Source organism: Hyla sarda, chromosome 4 (genome assembly GCF_029499605.1).
Source record: "Hyla sarda isolate aHylSar1 chromosome 4, aHylSar1.hap1, whole genome shotgun sequence".
NCBI lineage: Eukaryota > Metazoa > Chordata > Amphibia > Anura > Hylidae > Hyla > Hyla sarda.
In genome coordinates, this window is record NC_079192.1 from 285,852,329 (window position 1) to 285,864,345 (window position 12,017).

The 12,017-nt window shown below is 43.5% G+C and overlaps 1 protein-coding gene across 5 annotated transcripts in view; it reads left to right on the forward strand.

Moving 5' to 3' along the window:
* The first annotated feature begins 422 nt into the window (after positions 1 to 422).
* PPFIA2 (PTPRF interacting protein alpha 2) overlaps positions 423 to 12,017 on the forward strand; it is a 398,714-nt gene continuing 387,119 nt past the window's right edge. For 2 of the 5 annotated variants that reach the window (XM_056574435.1, XM_056574436.1), the window contains exon 1: positions 424 to 674. The gene's annotated coding sequence lies outside the window, so the exon portion shown is untranslated. Of the gene's footprint in view, positions 675 to 12,017 lie in introns of all 5 variants that reach the window. The other 3 variants (XM_056574437.1, XM_056574438.1, XM_056574441.1) reach the window with 2 other exon arrangements.

Consider the following 12,017-nt stretch of genomic DNA (forward strand, 5'->3'; position numbering starts at 1 on the left):
TAATAGTGTGCATCCTTAGGTCTCTTCGGAAGTCAGGGATCTAGGAAAGCTGGATGACAGCCTTTACAGCATGGGAAGAATAATGGAGGAAGCACTGCTGACCATCTCTCTTAGTGAAATTGGAAATGCCAGAGCAGAATGGAATGCTGGGACTAGATATCAGTTGTCCATTCTTAGATATCACTGTCTGGCTTGTGCTTTGCATCCACAATACTAAATGTAGCACTGTGCATAATACTATATGCCTTAATATAAACCCATATAGCATGTGGAATATAGAAGTGTATTCCACTACATAACCAGGCAGCAGTACTCCTTCTCATGCAGTTGTCAGAGGATGCTGGAGCTTTAAGAGACACCTCCCCTTCTCTGCTCTAAACAATGGTTTCACCCTAGCTCTGCTTCCCATTGCAAAATTTGTAATATGCCATTTTTGCCATGGATGCCTTTCCATTTGGGTGCTGAGAGGAGAGGCAGACATGCCTAGGTGCCAACCTCCTTCTGGCTGCACACTCCTGCCTGGAGGCTGCTGTGACTCCTGCATATTGTGAAGCAGATCTGGGCTTGGATTGATGGGGACATGGTCCAGGAAGGTTCCTCTGTGTGAAGCCAGTGGAGACTGCAGACTGATTTCATTGATCTTCTTGAAGGAACCAGCAAACACTGAAGATCAGGTAGTGGCATTGTCTCTTCTTCTGAGATCCTATGCATGCATTATTCCTTTTGACAGGAAAGTTAGACTATATGCATGCTAAGCCCTCCCTGGGAACTAGAGATATATGTGCAATGTATATAACACAGACTACTCTACCTGCCATCTAAATGCATACAATGACATACATATAGTCATGCTGTCTTGCACTGCTTTTTTTTTTCTGTTGCATGTGTATTACTTACTACAGTCGATTGCTTCAGTGCCTGGAATACACCAGGCAGGAAGGAGTTAAGGAGGAGGCGCACTAAGAATGATGTAATGCAATTGAGACAATGGCAAAGGATTTTCTTGGCAAGAATTAAAGCGTGCAGCTCTTGCTATGGAGATGGGGCTTGATCCTGTTATATTGCACCTATGTGTTTGATGTGTGATGTCAGTGGGATGGTGTCTGTGTGTAGGCAGGACAAGCCATTTTCCTTACTGATCAGGGGATGAGCACAGACACATTGATCCCTCTCAGACCTCTCTCTCTCTCTGCAGTAGAAGGTGGCACCTGTGTCAGCTTGACAATGGGATCAGGTGCCAGAGGGTGATAGGCACAGCAGAGTCACCCTGACTTGCAGCGCTACCTGGGATAAAGGTGCACTGTCATCCATTAAGACCTGTATTGCATTCAGCACTTTAGAAGTGTCACAGTGAGGGTGTGGCTGATCTGTCTTCTGCCTAGGTGAAAGACTCTACCCCAGTGTTTCCCAACCAGGGTGCCTCCAGCTGTTGCAAAACTACAACTCCCAGCATTCCCGGACAGCCAAAGGCTGTCCGGGCATGCTGGGAGATGTAGTTTTGCAACAGCTGGAGGCACCTGGTTGGGAAACAGTGCTCAACCCAGCCCTTGTATTCCTATCTGGAGGGTGGTGCTGCCCATCTCATGGATCTAGGATTGCACCTGGCTGTGTGTTACCTACTGTTCTACCTGCAGGGCAAGGCTGAGCTTCTCGGCATTACACCCCAGGTATAAGCTGTCCATGTGAGGCTGGGTTCACACCACGTTTTTGCAACACAGTTCCCGTATCAGATTTTTGATTTAAAAAAAAAAAAACGGATTCCTCAAAACCTGACTAAACTGTATCAAAACGTGTGTTCAATTTTTTTTATCTGTATACGGTTTGAAAAATGATGTACGGTTGCATCCGTTTTTTAAGAAAAAAAAAGTTTAAGTTTTGAACTTTTCACTCCATTATGAATAAAGTTTCACTTGTTTGATTGAAATTCCAAGAAAAAAAAAAACTGTGGAAAGTCAAAAACCGTATGGTGAAAACCTGATGGAACCGTATGCACATATGGTTCTGTACGGTTCCCATTGACTCCCATGTAAAAAAAAAAAAAAAAACGTAAATGGTTTAATACGGTTTTTCACCTGGACCAAAAACCATGGTAGGCCACGGTTTTCTGTCCGGAAAAAAAAAAAGTAAAAAACTGTATGGTTTGAAAAACGGAGACAACCGTATACATTATGGTGCATACAGTTTTTGAATGAGAAGTCTATGGGCACGGTTTTCTGTACAGTTGCATACGTTTTTTTCTTCCAAAACCGTATAGCAAAATCGTGGTGTGAACCCACCCTGAGATGGCAAACTTGCTGCAGGAGAGTTGAGTGAGAGCAGCTGGGAAGGAAATGTGTTATATCCATATAGACAAAGTCATGGAATCCTCAAGTACTGCTACTAAATAATTTAATGTGCAATTATGGGTTGGCAGTGATATCAGCTCTGTCTTCCCTGCGAACTCAATGGAGCCATATTGTGTTTTGCATTCTTGGCCATGTCACTGTTGAACTGTTATTACCATGGAGCTATTTTTACTGCATATTTGCTTTTGTGATTGCTTCTAGATTTTTGTGATGCCCACATGAAGTTTAGAAGTGGAAAGAGTCTCATGTATAAACTCTTGGCTTATTGCCACGAGGAACCTTTTTTGTTTTTTTTAATTACATATTTTATTCACAGATTGTTATAGAGATCCAGTAGATAATTGGTACTTGGGACCAGATTTGTGTAGGACCTAATCTATATGGTGCTTTATTTATATTTTAATAAAAAGACAACAAAGCCCTCTAAACATACTTGCTGCCTTTTTTTTTTTTAATATGATTTATTATTATTTTAATAACCAAGCAGCTAAAAGTCAATCATTGACTGCACCATCCGAAATTCAGCAGAAGGTCTCATAATTTAGTATTTGTTTCCAGCAAGGTTCTGCAGTTCTGAGTAGATAGAACCAAATGTCACTTTTATGTAGTAGCAGCGTTGGGATTAAAGGCTCTGTGCACATTTGCTACATTGCAACTAAAATAAAAAATAGCTATGAAAATAGTTTTGTTAAAAAAAAAAAAGTGTGTGTCTGTATATTATGCCTATGACCTATGCATTTCCATGGGTACAGACCACAAACCCTAAGGGGGAGATTTATTAATCCTTGTGCGAAGAAACACTTGAGCAGTTGCCCATAGCTACCAAACAGATTTAAAATTTTCTCTAAAAAGGAAGTAAATACACACAGTAAGGGTACGTTCCCACACGGCGTATTTGCTGCGTATTTGCTGCTGTGTATTTTATTTTCCCTGTTGAAGTCAATGGGTAGGAAAATACGCAGCACCAAATACGCAGCAAATACGCAGCAAAATACACCACGTGGTAATGCACCCTAATAAAGTAAAATTGTATGGCGTATATGTTGAAAACTGTATTTTACTGTTTTTGACCCAAAGAAAACCTTTAAAAGTCCATACATTTTTTACTTTAAATGGGTATTCTGGCAGAACAATATATTGCTGGAGCCCCTGTAAAAGAAGAAAAAAAAAAAGTGATTAAAGGGGTACTCCAGCGGAAAGCATTTTTTATTTATTTTTATTTATTTTTCAAATCAACTGATGCCAGAAAGTTAAACAAATTTGTAAATGTATTTCTATGAAAAAAAATCTTAATCCTTCCAGTACTTAGCAGATGCTGTATGCTACAGAGGAAGTTGAATAGTTATTTTCAGTCTGACCACAGTGCTCTCTGCTGACACCTCCGTCTATATCATGAACTGTCCGGAGCAGGAGAGGTTTGCTATGGGAATTTGCTTAAACTCTTGACAGTTTCTGATACATACAGAGGTGTCAGACAGAAAGGAAATATATAACTTCCTTTGTAGCAAGCAGCAGTTGATAAGTACTGGACGGATTAAGATTTTTTTTTTTTTTATATAGAAGTTATCAAATCCTTTTAACTTTCATATTTTTTTTCCCCCACTGTTTTCCTTTTAAGCTATCTATAGACCTATAGTCCTCTTTTCCTGGGAAGCTCCTGTCATTGCTTATTGTGGCTCCTGAGCTGCTGCAGTTTTAGCCTTTGCAGGGACCCCTAGTAACCTTTGGTAGTGGTATTCCAGTGCACTGGTGCGCAGAACATCTTAGCCAAAGTAGGTTTCAGAGTCGCCCACTATGGGACACACTTTTATGTAAAAGTCCATGTTTTTCCAGAAGGCTAAGAATAGCAGAAAAGGTATGAAAGAGATAAAAGTAATGTGAGGATTGATCAGAGCCGGAGTGCACAGAGGCAGCTGTGTTGAGACCCACAGATTACATAGCCTTTCATTGTGATGCACTGGTCGCTGTTCTGACGTCTACCGGGTGATCTACTATTTGGCCACCTCTGTCCTATTCTAGTTTGAAATTGAAGCCTGCACATGCGAATACATGAGATTCTGGATGTGTCTTGGTTGGAAGAGTAAAGAAATTCAAAGGTTAATAACTTTCTTCTGTTTTCTTCACAAAGAAAAAAAAAATAAAAACAAAAAAAACTGTAGGAGGTCTGCTGTGTAATGATATGTTTTTAATCATGGGGGAGTGATGTGACGGTTTAATTGCCTAGGTAGCTGACTACTTGTTTTCTCACTCTATGCAGAATTGTCTTTGCCTCGATAAAGTACTGTATTATTTTCCCTGATGGGTGTGAATTTGTTTTACTGTTGTGGTTTTGTCTTGTATTTTTAATCACCACAAAAGCTTGTTATTGCTGGTTGTACGCAATTTCACCATGGAAAGAGGGGTGTCTCCTATATTGTAGGCCTGGTTTGCGTAAACATAATACTGGCATTTTTTTAATCCTTTTTAATAGCTGAAAATTTTGCCCCAACTGTGGGAGTAATGACCTACAATATAATTGGGGGTATTTATCATTTTTAACTGTTGCCAGTTTCTTTTTACCCTTTTTTTATACTTTGGTCTTTACAGACGTGCGCCAAATTTATCATTTGGCGCATATCCTTTAGTAACTTTGGCGCATACCATATTCTTCCTTTGGTATGTGTTTCCATGTCAGAATATTGTTGGCAGTGATTTGCGCCAAACATGCGTCAAAGACAGGCAAAATAGCGCCAAAATACAGTTGGCGCAAATGATTAATTACTGACCACTGCAAAAATCATACACAGGACCGTCAAAATCCTAGCAAGTTTACAAAATGACACTGGAGAGAATACGCCAAACTTTGGCACAAAAAGACATTGCACCGAAAAAAATGCGCTAAACATACGCAATAAAAGACACACAAATCCGTTGATTAATACCCCCCATTGTGTGCACAATTATTAGGTAATGAGTTTCTGGACTTTATCAATATTTTTATGTATATTTTCCAACTCCAATCTAGAAACTTGAATGCTTATTGGAATTAAGCATATCGAGAAACGTGTAGGGGCAAAAGGTGGAAGAGTGTTCACATTAGGACGAGATGAGCACCCGATATCAAGGTGTGCATTAGTAGCCAGCTTTTTCTCAGGCAATATGGCCCCAAAAGAAGATTTAACTGACTCAAAAATTGTAAGAAGCTTTAAATAATAAACAAATGATCTGCCTCATTGCTAAGATTGTGTATGAGAAGGCCTTTTTTAATTGAAGACTGGATCGGGGAGGTCCAAGAGAAGGGCCGTACTATAGAGAAGGTTAATATGATGATAGCTATGTGGAATAGGTAATTATATAACTGTCAAGTCTTGCCACAAAGTATTGATATCAGCGCATACCCACCAAATATGAGCCATTTAACCAGTTGCATTATTCCATCTTTAGCAGTTGGGGGTAACTAAAAGGTACGTTCTGTCAGAGACCAGCTCTTTTACCAACACTCACCAACACTTGGCAAATGCCATGAGAATATTACCTGCCTGACTGCATTGTGCCAACTGTAAAGTTGAGTGGAGGAGGCATAATATGATGGGGTTGTTTTTTTCTTTTTAAGAGGTTGGCCTACACCTGTTAGTTCCAATGAAATGAAATCTTAAAGAAGTTATTGGGGAGAAGAAAAAGTAATACCTTCCCTTGCTCTCTGCATTCAATGGTCATGGCATGTGGGGTTGCGGATAAGGATGAGCAAATTGAATCTGATTAATCCAAATTCGTTACGAATTTCAGGAAAAAATTGATTTGCAATATATGCGAATATCTCTGCGATTTATTGTGCGAGCCACTTCATTAAACTCCATTTAGTGGGGTTCAGGCTCCAGGACATCTAAAATTAGGGATCTACATGTGAGGACATGGGGCAAGGAATCCTGGGAAGATGGGAACAAGGGTAGACGGGATGACCCTTAATCACATGCAGCTTTTCACCAGTCACCCCTGTGTCACAGCCCTATATAATCAGCAGCCATATTGCGGCCAGTCACTTCAGCCTTTCACTGCAAAGAAATAGATAGGGACAGACAACACTGTGTGTTGCACAGAAAAGCTTTTTTCCAGCAGCGATTCAACTCCTAGTAAAGTCAGCGTTCTGTTGCACAGAGAGAGGGACAGAGAGCAGTGTGTTTCACAGAAAAGCATTTTTACTGCAGCGATTCACCTCCCAGTCACTGTCTACAGTGTTCTATTACAGAGAGGGACAGAGAGCAGTGTATTGCACAGTGTCTTTCACAGAACAACAGCGATTCGGCTCAAGCACAAATCCTGCCTAGAAGCACTGATAGGGAAGGGAGTGAGATTGAGAGAGAGTGTGTAATTTTGGGTGTAGTACACAGCGACTGTGTGCTGCAGCTTTGTTGTGTACTGCTGGTGTTTTCCCCTCATAAGTGCATACCACATACGTACATCTAAGTGGTGTACTATTTTGTACCTGTTAAACTCTCAAGGGCCTAGATACTGTGAAAGGCCAGTCAAAAGTACTCATCTGCTGGTGTTGTATGCGAATACTTTTTTAAGCGTACTGTAGCGTATTGTACTCCTCTCATATACGCACATACGCAAGTATGTCAGGCAGAGAAGTGCCAGGACGTGTACAGAGGAGTGTCAGAGGCCTATATTCATCAGGCAGATATCGCAGCAGACTAGGGGCGAGTGGCAGTGGGAGTCAGAGCGAGAGGCCTGAGCTCCCGGTATAAGCAAGCGGTCGTGTCTCGACCAGCAACCCATCTGCCATCATCGATTGGTTAGCACGGTCATCCACTTCATCACAAGTGACATCTGACACCCCCAATCAACAGTCGGTGGGGTCCTCAGACAAAACCCCCAGTTGGCATGTCCTGGGAGCAGTCCCTGTCCTCCCATTGCCTCTGTGTTATGGTTTTCTCTCCCCCAGAGAAGTATCTTATACTATGGGTTCATCTACACTATTTAGTGAGGACAGTCAGCAGCTACTGCCCAGCCAAGAAGTGGAGGAGACATCCGCTGCTTCCTATGCTAGGCGGGCAAGTAGTGATGAGGAGAGTGGCGTGGGAGGTGGTGTTATGACACTGTTGAGGAACCTGAGGAGGACATCAGTGACATGCAGACACAACTCGATTATGATGATGATGATGATGAAGCCGAATGCACGTTGGAGCCGGGTGCAGAAGGGGCTTCATCATCATCATCATCAGGAGAAGAGGGTTGCAGGTTGCCTGTGAGGCAGTACCAGCACTGCACAATTTTGTGGAACAGAAGGTGGTCCAGTCCTTGAGCCTGTCAGTGTGTACCAAAGTGCACAGCAGCGCCGACATGTGGAGCTGTAACTACGGTCAAAGACAATACATGTCCTTTACAGCCCACTGGGTGAATGTGGTTCCTGCACAGCCCCAACAACAGCAACTTGGACTGTTCAAGCCACTTCTGCCTCGACGCTCTCAGGCCATTGGTCTTGTGACTCCGCCTCCTCATCCTCCACTATGTCCTCAGCCTCCACTGCACACACAAGTCTCAGTGGCCCTCCAGCATACCATGTGTGCAGGGCACGGCGGTGTCACGCTGTTCTTCACATGGTTAGCCTTGGCGAACAGAGTCACACAGGGGAGGGACTGCAAAAAGTCATTCATCAAGAAATCAAATCATGGTTTACTCCACGAAAACTGGAAATGGGAACCATGGTGACCGACAATAGGAAGAACATCTTGTCTGTGCTGCGACAAGGAAGTCTGAGACATGCGCCCTGCATGGCACACGTGTTCAATTTGGTTGTCAAGCGGTTCCTGAAGTGTTCCCCCCTCATCTGCAAGACATCCTAACAATGGGAAGGAAACTTTGCATGCACTTCAGCTACTCTTACACCACAAAGCACACTCTCCTTGAGCTGCAGCGTCTGAACGGCATTCCCCAACATAGTCTGATTTGAGACGTTTCCACACGTTGGAATTCCATGCTCCATATGTTGGACCGACTATACGAACAGAGAAAAGCCATCACAGATTTCTTGATGATCCAAGCGGATAGGGCAACTCCCCTGTGTAACTTCATTGTCAACCAGTGGCAGCTAATACGTGACACCTGCCATTTGCTCAGGCCCTTTGAGGAAGCCACATTATTAGTCAGTCACCAGGATTACGGGATGAGCAATGTCATTCCACTGCTTCATTTACTACAACACGTGTTGGAAAAAATGGCTGGTCAGGGCACTGGAGACATGGTGTCTAGATCTCATAGCCACATGAGCCCTGTGGGGGCTGAACTGGAGGAGGGGTGCAGTGGAGCACAGTTTAGGTTTCGTGAGATGAGCGGTTTTTCTAGTCAGCTAGAGGGTTATGAAGAAGGCGAGACACAGGACCCAGACACACCGTGTCAGTATGCAGTGGAGGTGGAAGCAGGGAGTCCCTCCGAGTCACTTGCACAAATGGCACGATGCATGCTCAGTGACTTCTGGCTCTCCAGCTTATTGGACTCTCGCTAATGACACAAAATGGGGGCCTTTTTCACACTTACTGAGAGGGAGGACAAACTGACCTACTACAGAGACATCCTATGTAGTCAGTTGGCCGATGTCTATCTGCACCATCGTCCATCCTCTCGGAGGTCTGACTCGGGCGCTCACCTTCCACTGCCATGGCTGCTGGGGAGTGGTGGGGTGGCAGGAGCCATAGTAACCCCAAGGAGAACTCGTCTGTTGACGAAAAATGTGGAGAGACTGACCTATGTGAAGATGAATCAGGCATGGATCAGCCAAGATTTCCACCCACCAATGCCTGATGCATCAGAGTAGATTGACCATGGTGCCACACCAACACTTCACAAATATGGATAGTGCAAAACATGTTTAAGGTGCTGCTCCCCAGTTACAGACATTCCTCGCCATCAGACCACAAGTAAGTATTGAGGATATGCATTACGTAAAACTTTATTTTTCTTAGGATAAAATATACGTACTAAATTTTTTTTTCAAATCAAACAAAAGGAAAGGTGTGCAATAAACAGCATGTGCCACATACACCACCAAGTATTGATGTGATGCAAAGACCTCTAAAGGTGGAAGGGAACAACGTATGGTCAATTGTAACCGGTGGGGGTAAAAACTTCACCTGTAAGGCTCTACTCTCGCATTATGAATTCCCTTCTTTGCAAGTGTTACTCGCCCTAAAAAGGGCTGCCCTAACAGGAACCTCTCCCTATTTCCCCCTACAAACACTGCCATTTCACAGGGTTTTTAGGTGGAAATAGAGAGAGTTTCCGGTGTGGGGCCGCCCTTTTTAGGGTTAGTAACACTTGAAAAGAAGGGAATTAATAGGGAAAGTAAGGCCTTACAGGGGAAGCTTTTACTCCCATCTGCTACAATGGACAATACGTTGTTCCCTTCCACCTTTTCGAGGAAAGTGTTACTTGTCTTAAAAAGGGCGGCCTCACATAGGAACCAATCCCTATTTCCACCTAAAAACCCTGGGAAATGGCAGTGTTTGTAGGTGTAAATAGGGAGAGGTTCCTGTGTGGGGCCACCCTTTTTAGGGCGAGTAACACTTGTCAATAAGGGAATTAATAATGTGAGAGTAGGACCTTACAGGGGAAGTGTTTACCCCCACCAGTTTTAATGAACCATATGTTGTTCCGTTCCACCTTTTTAGAGGTCTTTGCATCACATCAATACTTGGTTGTGTAGGTGGCACATGGTGTTTTTTGCAAACCTTTCCTTTGGTTTGATAAAAAACAAATAATAATTGGCGCCACTATATGGTGTCCTCATGCTGCCACCAATTCCAGGCTGTGTCATTCAGCCACTATATGGTCTCCTCATGCTGCCTCCACCTCCAGGGTGTATCATTCAGCCACTATATGGTCTCCTCATACTGATGCCTCATCCAGGCTTTGTCATTGTGCTGCTCTGCAACAGTGATTCTAATAGCGACTCCTCTGATCTGCATGTCTTACTGAATAACAGTATTATTTCACTAACCCAGTGTAACACCTGCGCTCCGGCTGGACAGGCTCTCTGCTTATGTCCGTCACTCAGCTCCCTCATCTTCCGCCTCTCTGTGTCCTCACAGCCCCGGCGAGCATGCCCCCGCTTCCTAGGGCGCGCCAGAGCTCTTTCACTTAAGGGGACAGTGCTCTAATAATCAAGTGTCTACACCTGCACCCTGTCCTTAAATATCAGCTCCTCCCTTGTTTCCCTGCCGGATCTTTGGTTAACTTGTGCCATAGTGAAAGTCCTGTGTTCCTGTTACCGTGTACCTGTTCCTTGCTACCTTACCTCCCCTGCACCTGTGTTACCTGCCTTTACCTACTTCCATCTTGCCATGCTACCTCCCAGCTACCTGTGTGGACGAGTCGTGACAGGGGTAGTGACCTGTGTGCCGCCTGCCGCAGCAAGACCATCCGGCTTTACGGCGGGCTCTGGTGAAATCCAGCGGCACCTTAGACTCCGCTCCCTGGCACAGCTCACGTCATCATCCACGCAGGCCCAGAGGATCCACCACCTGCCGTGTCCCGTTACACCCAGCACACACCCTATGCTTGTTACAGCAAGGAAAAGTGTTCTACACCCCTATTGATGCTCTCTGTAGGCCAGAAATAGCCATTTTTAATAGTAATTTGCCGCAAGTAAATTCGGACCGAACCAAAAGTTTTCGGAAAATTCAGCAAATCGGCTGAATCAAATGTTAAAAAAATTAGCTCCTCTCTAGTTGCGGTAATCCAAATGTGGTCTTGAAAGTTATATTGTCAAGACGACCGAGTTAAAAGGGGAGCAACAGCAGTGAGGAAAGATGTTTTTGATTGCAACTACGGGTTCAAGGATAAACCCTAAAAAACAACCCCACAGCATTATGCCTTCTTCACCAAACTTTTACAGTTGGCACAATGCATTCTTCTGGCATTTGCCAAACCCAGACTCATTTGCCAGACTTCCAGATAAATAAACATTATCTTTCCCTCCACAGAACACATTTCCACTTCTGCAGAGTTCAGTGGCCGTGTATTTTTACACCACTCCATGTAATACTTGGCATTGTGCTTTGTGATTTAATGTTTGCATCATGAAGCTCCTGGCAGGGCACATTTTTTTTGCTGATTTTAATAGTATATAAGGTTTTGTTGGTGACCTTTTAAACACTATGTGGCGACATCTACCAAGACCGGTGTATCACACCGGCTATAAGCCAACGCCTACACCAAGCTGGCATAGGTTTCTACCATAATTTACACCAGTTCACTGTCATAAATCATTGTAAATCTAACTGCCCATCATGGCAGTGCCCCCTTCACACAGCGCTTTGCACAAGTAGAGAGTGAGACGTAAATCCACCAAAAAGTCACAATATATGGGGCAACTGAGCATTGAAACCTGGTGTAAATGTATAATAAATCTCCCCCCCCCCCCTCCCAAGCATATTCTGCATTCCTTCCACTTGTTTTCATTGGCACACCGTCCATAGTAAACATGTGTCACTTGTCTATATTGGGAGCTTTACTATATATAAAATGTCATTGAAATACGAATTGGCTGGCATGGCCATTAGATGTGCCGTTATTATGGTACATTGCGTGAAGTAGTAGACAAATTGGTACTCTAAGCTAAGTTTAATGCATTATTTTTCTCAGACAGAAAACTCCTTTATGAAATTGTTTTGCTTTGTACGTCGCCCAAAGGTT